The sequence below is a fragment of the Chenopodium quinoa genome, unplaced genomic scaffold (genome assembly GCF_001683475.1).
Source record: "Chenopodium quinoa cultivar QQ74 unplaced genomic scaffold, ASM168347v1, whole genome shotgun sequence".
Taxonomy (NCBI): Eukaryota; Viridiplantae; Streptophyta; class Magnoliopsida; order Caryophyllales; family Amaranthaceae; genus Chenopodium; species Chenopodium quinoa.
In genome coordinates this window covers 6,303,852-6,323,397 of record NW_018745286.1, presented here as the reverse complement: position 1 = coordinate 6,323,397, position 19,546 = coordinate 6,303,852, and positions in this window count along the sequence as shown.

Sequence of the window (19,546 nt, the reverse complement as noted above, 5' to 3'; positions counted from 1 at the left end):
TGAAGCTTTCGATAGGAGTTTTAGGGATATTATGCGATTTTCTAATCCACAAAGTATGGAGCAACCCTTCTCGGTGGCTAAGTTGTTGTTTTGGAGGTGACTTCATGCAAATTTTACCAGTCATTCCGAAAGCAAGCCGAGAAGATATTGTTTTTTCAGCCATCAATTCATCGTACTTATGGGATTTTTGCAATTTTAACACGAAACAGGTGACTTGAAGTTGGAAGTTCAAACTCGAATTTACAAGAAATCAAAGAGTTTTCAGAGTGGGTATTGAGAATATATAGGGGATGGTAAAGAAGGAGAACCTAATGATGGAGAGGCTACCATTTAGATTCCGGATGATGTATTGATTAAAGAAGTAGTAATAAGTCCTATTTCATCAATTATTAATAGTATTTATCCATTCATATCACATAATATGGATAACCCTTCGTACTTTTAGGAGAGAATTATCCTTGCTTCAACAAATGAGTGTGTAGAGGAGTTTAATAAGCATATATTGTCCATGATTTCGGGAGAAGAGAGAACATATCTCAGCTCAGATAGTATTTGTGCATCGGATAGAAATACAAGGGATCATCAAGAATTATATACACTAGATTTCTTAAACATCATCAAGTGTTCTGGACTCCCGAATATACTCTGAAACTAAAGGTTGGTGTCTGGTTATGCTACTTAGAAATATAGATCAGCCTAATGGTCTCTGTAATGGAACCAGATCACTACGCGAAAAAAGGTTTTTAGCACCGGTTCAAACCCCCCTTTGTGCACCGGTTTTGAACCGTTCCAGATTTGAGGGATGCCAATCTTTGAAGATTTCGCACCGGTTCAAAACTGGTGGCTATTCAAAGATTTAGCACCGGTGCGAAATATCCTCTTTGGCACCGGTTAACCGGTGCTAAATACCCATAGCGCGCTTTTTTTATTTTTTATTTCAATACAATAGGCATCGGTTTGAAGCCTAAACCGGTGCCTTTAACTGTGTTTTTTTTTTTCGGCAATAAATAATAATATTAATACTAATACTAATACTAATAATAAGAACATGTACATCCTGCATTAATTCTACCATTATTATATTATAATAACAATAATAATAATAATTATTATAATATTATAAATAATAATAATAATAATTTGTAAATTGAAATAATAACAATACATAGATATTAATTAATAATCCCAAATGCAATACTAATTACAAACAATACTAATTAAAAAAAAGTGTCATAATTACAAACAATACTAATCAATAATGTAGTTAACAAGTTCAAATAGAAATGATATTTACAACTTAAATGTGATGAAGGACGCCAACATGTCTCGAACTTCATTAACTTCTTTGCTCATCAACGGACCTCCCTTTTGTACCTTGCAAATTTTGGAATAAACAAAAAGTATGTTGGAATTAATTACTTAGGTTATGCATGTAAAAATACATTTACAAGTTCAGTTAGGCAAAAATTTATTACTTAGGCCTATATGACTACTAGGATGCCTATTTCCTGCATTTCTTATCAAATGAACTCATTCTTTCTCATAACATGTCAACATTACTTAGTTATAGGCGGCTAAGGCTTGAAATCACATGAAAAGAGCAATTTAAGGGTTTTGGGAAGCCTTTTCATCCAAAATGGCCCAAATAAGGCCTATTTGGCTACTAGGATGCTTATTTCCTACATTTCTTGTCAAATGAACTCATTCTTTGTCATAACATGTCATTATTACTTATTTATAGGCGGCTAAGGCTTGAAATCACATGAAAAGAGCAGTTCAAGTGTTTTAGGACGCATTTTGATCCAAAATGACCCAAGTAAGGCATATATGACTAATAGGATGCCTATTTCTTACATTTCTTATCAAATGAACTCATTCTTTCTCATAACATGTCATTATTACTTAGTTATAGGCGCCTAGGGCTTATAATCACATGAAAAGAGCAATTTAAGGGTTTTAGGACGCATTTTCATCCAAAATGGCCCAAGTAAGGCCTATATGACTACTAGGATGCCTATTTCCTGCATTTCTTATCAAATGAACTCATTCTTTCTCATAACATGTCATTATTACTTCGTTACAGGCGGCTAAGGTTTGAAATCACATGAAAAGAGCAGTTCAAGTGTTTTAGGACGCATTGTCATCCAAAATGGCCTAAGTAAGGCCTATATGACTACTAGGATGCCTATTTCTTACATTTCTTATCAAATGAATTCATTATTTCTCATAACATGTCATTATTACTTAGTTATAGGCGCCTAAGGCTTGAAATCACATGAAAAGAGCAATTTAAGGGTTTTAGGACGCATTTTTATCCAAAATGGCCCAAATAAGGCCTATATGACTACTAGGATGCCTATTTCCTGCATTTCTTATCAAATGAACTCATTCTTTCTCATAACATGTCATTATTACTTAGTTATAGGCGGCTAAGGCTTGAAATCACATGAAAAGAGCAGTTCAAGTGTTTTAGGACGCATTTTCATCCAAAATGGCCCAAGTAAGGCCTGTATGACTACTAGGATGCCTATTTCTTACATTTCTTATCAAATCACATGTTACGAGCAAATAAACTAAGTCAATGGAATACCTCATCAAGCTGTAGTGTGTGTGTACAACGACTCACTATGTCAAACATGAATCTCATCACGTATAGGCCACAATCAACTCTGTTATCTTGTTGTGCGCACTAGCATAGGAACAAAGTACATGAATCAAACATGCATATATAGCAAATTAGTAACATTTTACGCATTGTTTATTACGAAAATCACAACATCATGTGGCATTACCATCGGTGATTTCCATGTGGGACCTTGAGGAGCTCGACAATTTATCTTCTTCATAACACTATAGAAAAGTAAGGTCAACTTTGATTAGTATGACTAATAAATGAGTTAGGTAATGATAATCAACACTAGGTAGATTTATTTACTTTTGCGGTATGGACTTCACGAGGAGCTTTTTTGGATGAGGCAATCGAGCTGAATCAAAAAAGAAGATTGTGTTACTGGAAACACAAATCACCAGCAAGGTCCAATGCAAACTACATAAGTTCACAATAGACAAACAAATCAATTCTTAGCCATGTACAACATATAGTCAGGGGAAACAAATGAATTTGACATGGTTAGACGTACTCCTCATAACATGGGGCGAATATGAACTTGTCTCCTGCACGCACTGATTCCTTGATACTCCGTTCAACATAGTACAACACGTCAAGGTGGTTGCCTAAGATTCTAGTAGTGGAGATCTGCTCGGGGCATAACCACTCAACTTGACACGGAGAATCAATGTCACGTAAGTGCTCCTATAGTGCTCTGCATGCATGATAATAGAATATTAATGGAAAAATAAACGACAATCACCACTAATCTGAATAACATAAATTGAGCAGCATTGAATTACCTCATGAATGTTTGAATGAGGGAAATGTTAAGCATTGATCCACTTAGAAATTCCTTCACATCTTCTTTGCTGAGCCATGCAATTACATCGTCATCATAGTGGAACAATGCCTTAGGTAGTGCAACTTGAACGGGAGTGTCACTAGGCAACATACTAACACGGTTGTGTAGATAAGTTAAATCTTTAGAGAGCGATTGAAGGACCATGTCTGCAACAAGTGGAGTAGCTTGCATAGACGAACCTCTCGAAGAGTTCTTCTTCGACGCTTTTTCATTCTCCGACCGTTGTTCACTCCTCTTCTTTGGCACCGGTTGATCAATGCTTTTAGGCTGCTCCACCCTCCTTCTCTTTGAAGTTTGGCTTTTCTTCGAAATCTGATAAAGCAAATCACGCAATTGGTTAGAAAATAAATCCATCCAACTCTTGGGAAGACAATCGGGCATACAGTAAAGAGTGAACCCAAAATCTTACCTCGTTGATCAACCTTACCCAATCACATGGCCATTGCACAAAGCTACCTTTCGCTTCCCAGAGTGTAGTAATCCCAACCTCCTCTACGGGCACCGGTACTCGGATGTACTCGAACCCCGCAACCACAGAATTGATCCCGACCGAGTAATGTTGCGGCCTAAGCGTTCGCGAATGGACCGTACCACTGGTCGGTTGTGCACTAGCATACGCAACCAACTGCAAAGGTCCACTTTTTGATAGCCCCGGGTGTAGAAGTGCATAACGGGTCTCTTCCTACACTAATTTGGAAGAAGAAATTTCATTACCAAAGCGATTATAAACAACGCCTACACTGAAAACAAAACTGAAAACAAAACAAGCAAAGGCAACAAAAAAGGCCTACAAAACACCACAACACCGAACAAGACTACACAAACTACACAGAATGCTCTGCACAGCCACAAACAATAACAACACACAGCACACAAACAACAGCAACACACGGCAACACACACATCCACAAACAACAGCAACACACAGCAACACACACAGCCACAGACAGCACATAAACATCAGGCAGACAGCATGACAGCAGCAGGTAGACAGCAGACAGCAGGCAAGCAAGCAGAAGCAGATCAGCAAGCAGCATGACAGAAACAAAACAGCAACAACAACAGAAATAGAACAGCAACAGCAACAACAACAGAAACAGTGCAGCAACAGAAACAAAACAACAACAGCAACAATAACAGGAAAAAAAACAGCATCAGCAACATACATAGTGCAGAGAACAGAAACAGAACAGCAACAACAACAGAAACAAAACAACAACAGCAACAAAAACAGAACAGCAACAACGACAACAGAAATAGAACAGAAACATAAACAGAAATAGATTAGCAACAGTAACAGCAACAGGAACAGAAACAGAACAGCACAGCAGACAGTAGTAGACAAAAGCAGTAGCACACAGAAGCAGCACATTGTAGCAGACAATAGTACGACTATGGTCACTCTCTCAAACACCTCCAACATAACCGAGAACATTTACAAAGAACTAAACAAATTACCTGTAAATCTGGAAAGTCAACCGGTATTGGATTATGAAGCTCCCTCGAGTCCGCATGTATAGGAGTACGAACCTGCAATAGTAAGTTAATAATGCCACATTAGATCTCATGTAACTCAATATGCCAAAACTATTATATATGAAACTACCTCATGTATCTCATCATCGTCTCAATGTATCTCATCTTCTCCTTGTCCTTGTGGGTGACTACATGAGTCGATTGGTGTAGTCGAGGGGAAAGGCAAGTGCGGCAAGTTCAGTTGCTTCGCCCAAACATTGAATTCTTCTCGCATCTCGTTGCGCACTTGTTCCTTAATTGATGCCACCGTGGCATCCAAGTCATGTGGTGAGTTCACACTTGCTCGGGATCTTCCTGATTTGGTATATTCTGGACCCATCACCTTTTCCCATCCTAGCAAGGTCCCTCCCACACCTAATACCCGTCCTGGATGGTAGGGCTTTCCTAAAGCCAAGGTGAAAGGGTCCTTCTCTACTGTTGGGACGAGCTTGCCTTCAACCAGCTCTTCAGTGTACTCAAGCTGTAGCAAAAACAAAAAGGCAACATGAATATAGTTAATGTTTTTGTAAAGTGATATTTATGCAAAAGCTTCATAAAGTTCCCTTGTTCATAGTTGCTTACGAGTTTATCTGCCATTTCTTTGGTTTCCGGAGCCTTGATGACCCATTTTCCGGTTTTCTTGTCACGCGAATGCAAAGAACAAATGAAATCGCCAGCACGACTCACCAACGTAGTGGTCGTGGAATCAGAGGGTTCTTTGGAGGACCCTAGAAGTGCAGTGGGGTATACTCCCTCCTTCACCCACGTTTCCCTCCATTCACCAAATGTCTTATACCCCATACGATGGGTGTATTACCTCTGCATTGCATTTTTGGAATTTTGCTCCCTCAATTCCTATATAATTAGACATGTTAGTATCATTACTTCAAAAAGAGTTAATATATTATACAATTGTCATCAGATTTACTTAAACTTACAATTGCTTCCTTTTTACTTTTTTGAAGAACGAAAGCTTCCTAATCATCCTTCGATACGCTTGGCCATTTTTGCCATGGGAGTTGCTCTTCCTCGATGACTTCATCATCATTGCCACCTCCTTTCTTGTTCTTTGGTTTTCTCACCCTTTTCTTTGTGATCCACCCACGAACTAAGGTGGTCTTGAAGCCTCTGAATCTTTCCGCCAATAAAGATTCAAACACCCTTCGCTTGGCGGCATCATTAGGAATGTTAAACAGGCTCTGCAAGCACAAATAAAAGCGATTATTAGTTTTTCCTTTTAAATAACAATAAAGTGAAGGTATTTATATTTGTGTGCAAACAAAACACTTGCCCTTGTATCATTCCAAAATGTGTCAATCAAGCCTGGAGATACTTCCCGCCAACCAAGAGTAATGGGGATTTTGCGCGCACAAATGCCAACGTGAACAGCATATTGATGATGCCATTTGCCTGTAGGTTGGCCTACCTTGTCATACTCCAGGACCATGGGACCGACGGGTTTCTTGAAACTTGTCGTCAGCCCCTCGCCTTTTTCTTACCTGGTGCCTTCACCCCCCCTCCACTTTGTCCTGGGCTTTGAGTGTGGGAAGTAGGATTCTCACCATCCGTCTCAAAAACTGCATTGTCGATCAGAGGTGCTTGTTCAGCTGAAATCTCAAAGTCATCAAGCCTACGCTCCAACTCATCCTGAGCCTGATCTTCTGCCTCACCCAAATCAGGCTCCTTGTTCACATCATACAGCTCATCATCATCCTTAGAGAAATCATCATCATCATCCTCTACATCCTCGACACAAATACGGTCCTGATCATCCGCCACGAGATGTAAACACCTACCATTACAAACATAACACATTATTAGTTGTAATATAAATAAATTTGTAAGGTAAAGTTATAATCAAATATAAATTGCTGAATTATAATACAAATTAAATCAGCATAGAAAATGGGCAAGTGTAGGTCGTTTTTATTCCATATTTCAAATGTTTTAAAAGTTACTTCATTCATTTAAAAGAAAATGTGAAAAATGGGCAAGTAAGTTAACATTTTCATTCATTTTCACCTAACCTGTGATTTAATAATACTTTCAACGCCTATAATTTGAAAATTGCTGAAAAATATTACCTCAATCTAATATTCCTTCGTTGTGGTCTGATTGCATATAATTGGCTTGGTCGTCTATGTCATTTGTTACAACAGGTCTAGGAACAGTGAAAGGTGCCGAGTCATCAAACGCATCATATTCTTCCTCATCCTTGACATCTTCAATGCCTAGGATTCTTCTTTTGCCGGCTAGCACAATCGACCATTTTGAATCGGCTGGGTCAGTTACGTAAAACACTTGCTTAGCTTGAGATGCAAGGATGAATGGTTCCACACTATCATTCAGATGGCCAAGCTCTACAAGAGTAAAGTCATCATATTTGACGTTACACCTGATATTATCAACCCACTTACACTGGAAAAGAGCAACCGTGAAGTTACAATAATTAAGCTCCCATATTTCTTGAATTTGACCATAGTATGACAACTCTGCATCAATTGGTGATTTATCCTTAGCACTTGCAAACTCCCATGATGATGCCACAAGCGTTACATCACTGTTTTGGGTCGAGGAAGATTTCAAATCTTGACGCTCAGTCCAAAAAGTGTACCCATTTATGTCATATCCCTCAAATGAGCGAACATCATCCCTAGGACCATAAGCAAGCCACCTTACTGTATCAGTGACACTCTCATCCATTCTACCCATTACTCGATCACGAAACCAACTCACAATCCTCTTATTATGCAACTGCATCAATGCCCTTTCACCTTTCGATGGAATTTATCACGCAAACTAGCCATGTGCTCATCTAAGTATGGGTGAACATCTGCAACATGGTGCAACATATATAGGTGTGCTTATAAAACTTATCTCGGTCAGGTGACATTCGTTTCGACCCAATTGTGCCCTGACCATCAAGTCTCCTTTCATGTCGAGAAGTAGGAAGACCAATAGGTTCAGCAACAGCTATATAGTCAGCCATAAAATTACCAATCTCTTCACCCACGGTCCCTTGAATCATATTTCCTTCCGGGTGAGCCCGATTCCTTACCTTATTTTGCAATGTACCCATGTGTCTTTCAAAAGGATAGCACCACCTCATGAACACTAGATCGCACAACTTAATCTCACGCACCAAATGAAGAATAAGATGCACCATTATGTCAAAAAATAAGGGTGGGAAGTACATCTCAAATTTGCATAAAGTCACAACCACATCCCCCTGCAAAGCATCAAGTGTACAAGGATCAAGCACTTTGCTGTATATTGTATTGAAAAATGAACAGAGGCTTGTAATAGCTTCCTTCACGTGCTTTAGTAAAATACCACGTATTGCAATTGGTAGGAATACTTGCATCAAAACATGACAATCATGGGATTTCATACTTGTCAGCTTCAATTCTCCATTTAAGGATACAAATCTTTTCATGTTAGATGTGTACCCTGATGGAACCTTAATGTCGTACAGACATGCACAAAACATTCGTTTTTCTACCCTTGACAATGTGTAGCAAGCCGGAGGTAAATAAGCCTTGTCATCCTTGGCTTTCCCTCATATTTCTTCTTCGACGCATCTGTGGCCTTTCCCTTTCCCTTTCTCTTCCCCTTTCCTTTTTTCAAACTCATTTCATTTTCCGTTTCCTGTTCCTTTCCCTTTCTAACCTTTTCCTAAGCCCACAATTCTAGACGAACCCCCATCTTTTTCAAATCTAACCGTGCACCCTTATCGTCCTTTGTTTTGCCTTGAATATTCATCAGCATTCCCGCAAGTGCATCACACACATTCTTCTCTAGATGCATTACATCAAGACAGTGCCTAACGTCATGTTCTTTCCAGTACGGAAGCTTCCAAAAGATTTATTATTTTTTAAAGAGACCAGTTGAGTTTGCAGCTTTTTCTGTTTACCCAAATACTGCTTGTATACCCTTAACTCGAGCATAAACCTCCTCACCAGTCAACGGCCTAGGCGCAGTCCCCTCTTCCACTGTCCCATCGAAAGCCTTTTTCTGCCAACGGTACGGGTGATCACGCCTGAGCAACCTTCTGGTCCGCACGTACACCTCTTTGTGAGAATGATCAAGGCGAATGCTTGGTGTGTCATCAATACAAATGGGGCATGCTTTTTTTTTCCTTTGTTCTTGTACCCAGACAAGTTGCCATATGTAGGAAAATCATTAACGGTCCACATAAGAGCTGCACGCAATGTGAACATCTCATTCTTATGAGCAACAAAAACGGGAACCCCTTCGTCCCACATCTTTCTCAAATCGTCAACAAGTGGAGCAAGATAAACATCTATGTCGTTTCCAGGTTGCCTTGGCCCCGTTATCAAAAGTGAAAGCATTACGTATTTCCGTTTCATGCACAACCAAGGAGGCAAATTGTAGATCTCTAAAAGTACCGGCCATGTGCTGTGTTGGGTACTAAGAGTGCCAAATGGATTCATCCCGTCCGTGCACAACCCAAGCCTTAAATTTATGACTTCATCACCAAATTCCCCAAACTTCATATCAATGTTCTTCCATTGTAGGGAGTCGGCTGGATGCTTCAGCATTCTGTTCTTTTTTCTTCCCTCTGCATGCCACCTCAAGTTTTTAGCGTCTTTTGGTGTAGAGAATAGACGCTTAAACCTTGGAATAATGGGAAGATACCACAACACCTTAGCAGGAGGTCCCTTCGTACCAGCATTGCAACTCATGCGCTTGTAGCGCGACTTCTTGCATCGTGGACACTCCTCCAATTGTTCATGTTCATTCCGATAAAGAATATAATCATTAGGACATGCATGTATCTTCTTATACTCCAAACCAAATGGACACATGAGCTTCTTTGCGTAATAGTAAGACTTAGGAATTTCATTACCGTCAGGCAACATCTCACTTAACGCGGTCAACAAAGAAGTAAAACTATTGTCCGTCCACCCATGCTTCGACTTAATGTTAAAAAGTGTTAGCACGGCTGATAGTTTGGAGTATTTTTTGCACCCAGGATACAAAGGCTTTTTAGAAGCCTCCAATAATGACTCAAACACGTCACCTTCAACACTACGCATCATCTCATCCACCCCTTCATCCTCGACCTCATCCACCTGATCATCCTCAAATCCATCCCCATCACCATTATCAATAATATGTTCATAATTCCAGTATTCCTCATCCACATGCATCTCATTGCTTCTATCATGCACATCATTCCCATCAACATCCCCACTGTACTCTCCTTCTTCACCGTGCCAAATCCACACATGGTATTTAAGCCTAAACCCACGACAAATTACATGATCTCTAATGATTTTAACACTATTGACCACCTTCACATTATTACAATCAACACAAGGACAGTAGAGCCAATCGACACCCATTCTGCGCTGATAAGATGAAGCCCTCTCGCAAAACTCTTGAACCCCATCAAAGAATTCCAATGTATCACGTCTACCATACATCCATCCACGATCCTTCTCCATTAAGTAAATTATCTCTAAACATAGCAACATATTACGAATAATGTATAATTGCTACATCTATTGTATATGTAAATCAAAATCAAACACACACCATGCATATAACATTCATATAGATTAAAAAATGCATATATGCTTCCAAAGGGTCCTTATCACTCCAACCTAACCCATCCTTGAACGTGTAATCTCACTAGTGAATGTATGTCGACTTTCCAATTTTAAGGAAAATCCGGCAGCATTTCCCCCCAGTTTTCCAAGTACACGATGTAGGTAATTACTTACCCACATATGTACCCAGAGAACAGGGTGAGGAAATGCTAAGCCAAGATGTTCCTTAAAATCGAAAAAAAAGACATACATTCACCACCTAAGTGAGAGTAAACGTTCAAGAACAGTCCCAACCGGGGACTATTCAAGGCTTTCTCCTAATGAGAAAGCCTTGAACGGGTATCTAGGCATATGATGATGCAAGCATTTCAAATAACATGTTTATTAAGAGTGATTTAACCAAAAATAATTGTCAAATAGCATAAAGTTGCATGATTTTCTATTCACATCCATTCATAATCTCAATAAAGGAACAATGAAAAAAATAAGCAAGGTACCTTGATCTCTGCACCGTCACAACACCCTTGCTCCAAAAAACCAATGCAGATTGAGACACTGTACAAAAAATATACAGAGTAAGACAACTAAATTGAACCATTTAGCAAATTTATAAGAAATTGGAAAATGATAATATTGTTTTCCCTCTCCACCTACTGGGCTAGCAACCACCAAGATCTGTCCCATACCCCCTCCCCACCATACCATCACCACTTACAACAAATATATTCTTTGAGCATATAACAACACAGATAACAACAATACTAAAGAATCAGTTTCAGAAGCAGTATTGAGATACCAGCATTTTATTCTTGCAATTTTATCAGTCTATATGACTCAGAATGCAGCATCTCATCATTCATATAGTTTCACATGACACATTCTCCACTTAAGTTGATAAAAAAGGATTTACTTACATGGAAATAGTACTATCAGAAAAATAGAACATGAACTAATGTGAAATTTCTCGAAAACAAATGAAAGCTCAAGCGGGGCTTCATCCAACTGTCAAATATCAAAATCCCCTATCACAGTTTTTACCTATTGGGTACTAGAACTGCTATATCAAAGTTGTTTCTTGATTAATGTATGAGTGAAAATAAATTTATAGTTTCATACCAACTTAAATGTATTCCCTGGATGATGAATTATTCTATTTCTCTATCACAACCTTCTTCATGCACAGCAGCATGGTGTAATTTTACAATCTTCACTACACTAACAGAAACATGCAGGCAAAGTAGAATGGACAGAAGAACCATCATGAGTATATAAATTATATGTATCTTTAGTGATATTCTACGCAAAGACTATTTACACACAAACACAGATAACAACAATACTGAAGATAGAGCTAATTAGACCAAACACCCAACTCAGCCAATTACAATAGAAAAAAAAAAACAAAGACAAGCCCTAGATTACCAGAACCCTAAAATTACAAAATTGAAAACCAAATCAACGACAAACCCTAGGTTGCGAAGGAATTCGGTAGATTAAGAAGACCACAACAAAAATCTTACCTCGAAGCTACTTCAATGGAGGTGAGAAAACTCAGAATGCGCTTCAATGGAGAATAGAGAGCACGAGTTCAATGGAGGAGAGATATGGTGAGAGAAGGAGGTGCATGCAGCTGCTTCAATGGACTGAGAAAGCTCATAAACGGCTTCAATGGAGAAGGTGGGAATTCGGAGGTGGTGGCTTGAAAGAGAAGGTGAGAACGAGGGAAAAAAAAGTTGAAAAAACAGGGGGAAAGAAAAGAAGAAGAAATACGAGCTGAGCCCGGTTTTTTTTTTTTTAAATGCGCACCGGTTTGAACCGGTGCTAAATTCACTATTTTGCACCGGTTTGGCTTGAACCGGTGCAAAATCCCTTTCTCCCCTTTTTTTCTCTTTTTTAATTGTCACCGGTTTGAACCGGTGCGAAAAGGATAAATTCGCACCGGTTTAATAGGAACCGGTGCCAAAAGTCTGTATTCCCAATCCCGCCCATTTCTTTCCCACCGGTTTTCAAAAACCGGTGCCAAAAGTGCGTTGCCTATTTCCTTTTTTCTACTAGTGGATTAAAGATTACTTAATGTGTAATCATATAATAGAGGTAAAAATAATATCGGGAAGCAACATTGGACATAAGGTATTTATTCCTCCCATGCTCCTAACTCCAACAGATACAAAATTGCCATTCAAGTTTCAACGAAGGCAATAGCCATTGATGGTTTGTTTTGCAATGGCTATAAACAAAAGTCAGGGACAATCTCTTTCACATGTGGGTTATATCTTCCAAGGCTAGTCTTTAGTCACGGTCAATTATATGTCGCGATTTCAAGAGTTATAACGAAAAGTGGACTAAGAGTTTTGATATGTGATAAAGAAGGCCGGACATTTAATACTACCCACAATGTAGTATACTGTAAGGAATTTTTCAACTCACCCTACATGTGTGTCATGTTTTTAAGTATGGCGGCACTCTAAGGAAAGAAGCTAAAGAAAAAGAGTCGCCAACAAGTTTTAGGAATTGGTAAATCGTTCACAGGTGTGAAGGTTACACCCCATTCACAATCACAGAGATTGCTAACTCCATAATGGTCTGGAACCATGACTGGATGTTCGAGGATGATGGTACGAATTTGACCTAAGAGAAGCCAAACCCCCCCTAAATAGGCCTTTACTTAATTCTTTTGATATTCATACGCACTTTTCGACCAACATACATACATCAAATTAACCCTAAACCTGTTTAATACGTTGGTTAATTATTAATATAATGCACAATCAAATCTAATGTTGGTGATCACTTGAATTAAAATCATATTGAACCTAAATCCAATTATTAATTATCTTATTAGGCGTGATTTCAAGTACAAATTCCCTTTAAACCTCCAAAAGGGGCGTGATCAAGCAATAAAAATAAATCATGAATAATCAAGCAACATATGATCAATACAACAATCATCATCAAAACATCGTTAGTAGTAAGATCCTAGGCATGATACTAAATAGATTAATAACAAATCCTAGCATGCCACTATTAACAAAATCAAAGCGTCATCCTAAACATGATACTAGGATTCAAATAACATCCTAAACGTGATTTCTACTCCAAAATCAAAAGAATAATTAAGTAATTAAATTACTTACTTCGATGCCTCGACCTTCTTATTATTAAAACAACACACACGTTAGTAAATTTGAAGAAAGAGAAATCAATAAAGTAATTAAATTAAGAATTGAAATATAGATTTGGGACCAAACCCTCAAAACTATCAACCTTTCACGTCGAGGTTGAAGGCGACGTCGAGTATAGTTTGGAGTGTTCGAATCACGCAAAGGAAGTATGGTGAATGATTGGGATTAATGTATCAAGGATGTGTTTAGGCTAAGGCTAAGAACATAGGTGTTTGATGATGATTGATGATAGGTGTTTGATAAGGGTTGTTGATGATGATTGGAGCTAAGGATTCTTGATGGCTGTAGCTTATTGATGGTTATTGTCCCTGATCTGAAACGAGGAAAACGACCTCTATTTATAAATGAAAAAGAGAGTCGAACAATTAGAAAAGATCAGAAGTTCTAAACACAATAGAACAACTTTTGATGTGACGCAACAGGATTGTCGCGCCACGCTGGGTGCTGTCGCGCCACGTTAGGACTATCGTAGTGCAATGGTCCTGACGTTGTGCGCTGATTCTAAAAGGTAATAAAGTCGTACAAAGTTTGATTTCTAATTAAATTATGTTTGCAGATGATATCCGAACGTCTTTGTATTCGAATAGAACAAGGATTATTTTATGAGAAGTTTATTCAATCTCGAACTTCTTTAATCTTTATCTTTTCGGGGAGGATAGATTAGAACCTTCTAGAGGATTCTAAAAGTTCTTAATTGTTTTAGGATTAGGAATATGATCATATACGGCCTAAATAAAATATTTGGACCCCATATAATCATTGGGTCGTAGCTAAGGTGGACATAGGCTTGGTTTAATATTTTGGCCATAACTTATTCGTTTTAAGCCGGATTTGGGCTTATAATATATCGTTGGAAAGCTCTTTTCAAATCCTATCCAACTAAGCAATAATTTGACTGAGATAATTGACCAAAATAATCTGGTTTGGACATTTTTATGACTTGGACACGAAATGAATGATTTTGAGGACACGAAATAATGATTTTGGGTTTAAGGACACAAAATGAATAATTTTGGATTAAAACATTTTAGGTAAGGTTAGAAATATGGTCAAGGTCTAAGGGAACTTTGCGAGATCCTTCAACTCTTTACCAAACTCGTAAATCAGAACGTGAAAGGTACTCGTCACTAGGTTTGGTTTTTGGAGAGACACGATTAGGTGTCTACAGAAGCCCCCACTGTGACTGAGTTTATGAAGCGTAAGTTTCAAAAATTCTAGTTTAAGTAAGTCGATATGGACGGAGAATGATTCTAAACATTCTGCAATCCTAAATTATCCTTTTTAACACCGATACCTGCAGAAAGCGTCAGTTCTACAAAGAAGGGAGTTAAGGGGAAAGAAACGCGTATCTGGGTTTGTCGAGCACACGTCTCTAGGTGAAATCTTGTTAACTCAATTTTATTTTGACAACCTCCTCATTCTCAGGGAGTGTTGTCAATGTGTTCACGCGTTTCTGAACAAAGGAGCTTTGGAAGAAATGGCCACTTGTCTCTGAACAAAAGAGTTTTGAAGAAATGTCCACTTGTCTCTAAACCAAGGAGCTTTGTAAGAAATGTTCACTCGTCCCTAAACAAGAGCTTTTGAAGGAAATGTTCACTCGTCTCTGAACAAGAGCTTTTGAATGAAATGTCCACGCGTCTCTGAACAAAAGAGCTTTGAATGAAATGTCCACACGTCTCTGAACACAAGAGCTTTGAATGAAGTGTCCACACGTCTCTGAACACAAGAGCTTTGAAAGAAATGTCCACGCGTCTCTGAACAAGAGAGCTTTAGGAAGAAGTGTTCACTCGTCTCTGAACAATATGAGCTTTGAATGAAATGTCTACGCGTCTCTGAACACAAGAGCTTTAAAAGAAATGTCCACTCGTCTCTGAACAAAAAGATTTGAAAAGGAATGGCCACACGTCTCTGAACAAAAGAGCTTTGAAAGGAATGCCCACACGTCTCTGAGCAAAAGAGCTTTGAAAGGAATGTCCACGCATCTCTTAACACAAGAGATTTGATAGATAAATGGTGAGAGTGCGTCTATCGTTAGTTGATTTTAAAAAACTTCTGCTTAGATAATTTGACAATTGGAATCTCAAATGCGTTATAAAATGTAGACCTGCAAATTATATAAACAGATGCACTTCAAATAAGTTCATTAATATGAGAATTGAAAGAATGCCTTAGGTTTTTTTTTTGTTATCTTTATTAGTCTTTATAACATCCATTCTTATATTACCAATTTTTCATACTTTGTACATTTATATTACCAATTTTTCATACTTTGTATATGTTGTATCACTTGTATATAATCTGAGTATTCATCCTTTGCAGGAATGAATGCTTATTTTCAACCTTATTACAACTTCTATTGCATTGCTAGAGACATTTGGTTGTCAATGTTTTCATCTTGTTGCATTTTCGTAACTACTTGGCTAGATTATATGAAGTACTTTAGGAGCCTAATGTTAATTACAAGTAAAAAAAATCAAGTTTTATTTTGCTATTTTATAGTATACTTGAAATAAGAGTCTTCATTAGTATATGCACAATTATTTTGTATTTTTTTTTTAAAAAAAACAAACATAATACCATGCCTTCATCGCTAAACTAGAGATTAAATTTATTCTTAAAATCATATGATTAAATTTGTTCATTTGCTTCAATTCAGAGATTGACGACTGATGAAGATTGTAAATAGGACAATTGATTTGTTGACGAGATATGTGCTGGAGTAAATGATGAAATTGGACTAGACATTGCTGACATAATCACAAGTTGTGGACTCTTAGTGTATCTTGCTTAAAAACTCTATGAAATAAATTAGATAAATTGAAAAATTTGTAAAGCGATTAGTGATCAACTACCTTTAGTTCACCATTCTACTATATTTATATTTTTACTTTATTTAATTATGTTATATTTACGTCTTGTACTATTCATAATTTGACTAAGTCTCCGATATTTCATTGTATATCTCTTATTTTTTTCAGACCTATTTTGTTTGTTATATATGTTGCTATATAATTAATGTATAATTTGTTTTGGACTTACCGTGCATGGCACAGGTCCTAAATTAATTATTGTTAAAAAAATTAAACCAAATCCAATGCCACCAAAGTTATGATACTTTGGGGAAATGAACTTAAACGAACAAGTTCCGAAGCAACACCTGTGTCCCATCTAGCTACAAGATGAGCAACAGTATTTCATGATCTTTTGACATGAGAAAAATACAAACATTACATAACATGCTATCTTTCTTAATATCATCATAAACCAAATTAATTAGAGCCATGTCACCTGCTTCCCTACTTAGAGCTTGGATCACATTGATTGCATCGCTCTCCAACACCACGCGAGTATATTCCACCTTACAGCAAGTTGTAGTGCATAATGAGCAGCCATCACTTCCCCCAACTTTGCAAGCTTCACCGCAACCGCGACCAAGCTTCCTTAGCATCCCAAATGACTGCACCCAGTCTCATTCTATTTCCCTCCATAACATGCACATTAGAGTTTATCTTGACGGGGGGGCAGATCCACCTTGCAACACTCGCACAAAGACCATTACCAATAGGAGGCAAGATTACCTTTACAATATACGAGTTATATAATCATGCACTAGTCTCATGAATCCAACAGCTAGGCTATCCACATTCGGGTTCTCACGTTGAAAAACGATAAGGTTCTTCCCCCTCGACGCAGCCCACATCAACACAACGATTGAACTCGGCACCTGGGGCGGGGCAAAGAATTTTGGGGCCCTGTGCAAGATCTTAAACTTGGGCCATTGAAAAAATTTCAATTACGAAATTTTAATATTATAAATTAAAATTAGCAATCAATTAAAAAGTGCAACTCTTTTAGCATATTTTAAAACAATATTTACCTACAAACTCGTTGATTAATTGTTGCTTGTTGTGATTAATTTGAAGTGCAACTTTGTGTAAAAAACTCTCTGAAAACTTGACTGTGAGATTGAGAAAGAAAGTAAAATAAAAGAGGAGAGAGAAGCAAATACACAAAATAAAGCTAGAAAGAGTAATAATGAATAAAAAATCTCCAGACTTTTGTATCCTGGTCGTTGAATTTTATTAAAAAAAAAAAATTATAAAATTAAATTAAATGTTATCATTTAACTGTTTTAGAAGCAGGGGACTTGGGAATATGGGATACAGTTGGCAAAGTATGACTTTTAATTAAAAAATATTGGTAGAATCGATATTTGAATCCCTGACCTCCCTTTAATGTTTGTTCCTCTTTACCAGTGAACCAAGGAAATTATTGCTACATATTCCACTCAGAATATACTTATATCTAATTTTGGGGCCCCAAAAATACGAGGCCCTGTACGGTCGCTCAACATGCATCACCTATCCGCCGCCCCTGCTCGGCATTTCAGTATTATATACTTCTTGGGCAACCAAACCCATCTCTCATCAAAGCTTGAAATCAAGCATCCTCAAGGTCATCCTTATACTCTCTATGTTGCCATACTTCTTTAGCTACAACGTAATAAAAAAAAGAGCATGAATTATAGTTTCGCTTTCCCCACATAATCGACATTCGGTCACAGAGGTAATGTGGCGATAAACAAGTCTTTCTTTTACTGCCATATTTCCCTTGACGACAATGCTTCAGTTTAGGAGGGCCTCGAGTACGCCACACAGAGTTCCACAACTCCTCTATGATCTCTTGCCCCTCTATGTCGTTTCACCCAAGCTTAGGCAACCAACACCCCGACTTAACCGAGTATGTACCATCCTTGGTGAACCTCCAATATTTTGCATCTTTAAGCCGTTTAGTCGATATCAGAGTAGCCAAATCAGTAGCACGTACCTTAGGAGAGAAAAGCCCAGTCACTTTAGATACATCCCAATCCATTTGATCCTCTGACATTAGCTCACACAATTTCATCTCACTATAACTCTGATCAGTTGGAGTTGGTCTCAAAATCTACCCTCGCTAACCAGCCAATCATCAGTCCATACCTTAACATTCACACCATCCCCGACCCTCCAAACTAAGCCATCTTTCAATAAGCCCTTAGCACCCCAAATGCTTCTCCACGAAAAGCTCAGATCGTAACCATATTCTCTTATAACACATCTGAATGCTTATATTATCTAGCTTTGAGAATTTGGTGCAGTAAAGTATTGTCGTTGGAATGTAGGCGCCAACATTGCTTAGTTAGTAGGGCTTTGTTGAAACATTTAAGGCAGCGAAACCCCAATCCAAAGAAAAAAAAATGAATGACCATAATTTAAAATTGAAGTTTTCAATGGTTGTGCTAAAAAGTTAGGAAAAAAAGTGCAATTATAATATAGATTCCTTGCAATATTTGGGTTTTTAAAAATAATTTTATAATAAAGTAAAATTTATAAAATTAGTAGAAGTGGAAATTGAAGTTATTTGGAAGTTTAGTTAAAAAAAAAAAAAAATTAGAGGAGTGGAAGTTATTTGGAGGATAGTGAAAGAAAAAAGTGCATATAATAGAAGGATTGGGGTTTCAGTGCGTCTTGTGTGCGGTTCATGTGACCACTTGTAAAAGAATAAAGTAACCCTTATGATATTGACTGAGTAACCCTTGTAATATTGACCGAATATCCCTATAACACTGACCGAGTAACCCCTAAAATGCTGACAAAGTAACTCCAGTAACACTAATTGACTAACCCACATAACACTAACGAGTAACCCTTGTGATGGTTGGGCACACGGTGTGGCCAACCACATATAAGAATTTATGTTGTGTTGTGGTGAAAAGGTTAAGAAAAAAAGTGTTAAATTTTACGGTAATATTTTATACTCC